The following is a 1,277-nucleotide window of genomic DNA, read 5'->3' as shown; positions in this document are numbered from 1 at the left end:
ACTTTTGTACAATTCAACTATTTAATATGAAAGCTATGTTATTCTGTATAGATAAAGTTCGGTTAGTAATATGGACTTAACACCATGAACTATATAGAGCCCGATTGCTTTCGTTTTACAAATAATAAATTAAATGTTATTCATATGTGAAAGTCGTTTATGAATGTTGTATATAAAAACGATATATTTCATACTTTGATGCGGCATGAAAAATTCTGCAGCATGATCATAGCATATTCATATTTTCGAAACGTGGGTACCCTTGCAAATGAAGCAGGCAATCACATTTGTGCGGTACAGCTTTAATAGGTTTCTTTGTTTAGATTACTTATTCGTCAAATAATATATATATATATATACGTGCTGGGTATTTTTTACTTCTGTCCTTACTCTTAAGATATGATTTATGACAAGATATTGGTATTATTGTGTTCTGAGGGGAGATGAAAATACGTGTGTGCTTTCCTCCACTTGTTACACCTCATTAACTTTAATGCATGCATATATAATGCGTATTCGTGTATATAGATTAACAGGTTACTGCCTGATCTTTTTGCAATACATCAGGCAAGGCTTAGAATAATATACCGGCGAGGCTTGCCGAGCAGTATTTCATTCGTGCCGAGCCTGATATATAACAAAAAAGTCAGACAGTAACCTCCCCGATTTATAAAGAAATAATGAAAAAAAAATCGCTAAAAAGTTTTTTAGCGGGAAAGAATATGATTTTTGTCGTTTGACATGATATTAATGACGTAGTGAGCACTCCTCTTAATATTTGTAAAACAAATTTTTAGCTGTTTGTGTTGCTTTTTGTGTTTAAAATATATTACATCTTGGTATAATATTGTTTGTTTTGTTGAATCTGATTCAATTTTACTAAAAATGAATACTTTATAGTTGACTCCGAGTAATATGACCTACCTTCTATCATCGACTGATATAAGAACTTCCTGTTGAACTGATAAAAAAAATACATCATGCAACGTTATATCTTGCAGATATTAATGCAGCGGTATGATAACAATATATAGCATACACGTCTTGATTTATCAATATTCACAAAAGTGAATATTGTAATTCAATGTCTATACACAACTTGGGTGGCAGTGAGAATCCCTAACTGTTCGGTAAATGTTTCTTAAAGTTTTATTAACTGAAGAAAGAACAACAAAAAATGTCATATTACCGTTTTAAAAACCTAAAACAAAGTATTTATCTTGAGTTAGTAAGTGGTATGCTACGCCAAATACTTAACTTATAATCAAACACTTTGT

The sequence above is a fragment of the Dreissena polymorpha genome, chromosome 6 (genome assembly GCF_020536995.1).
Source record: "Dreissena polymorpha isolate Duluth1 chromosome 6, UMN_Dpol_1.0, whole genome shotgun sequence".
NCBI classification, from domain to species: Eukaryota; Metazoa; Mollusca; class Bivalvia; order Myida; family Dreissenidae; genus Dreissena; species Dreissena polymorpha.
This window is presented reverse-complemented; position numbering follows the sequence as displayed.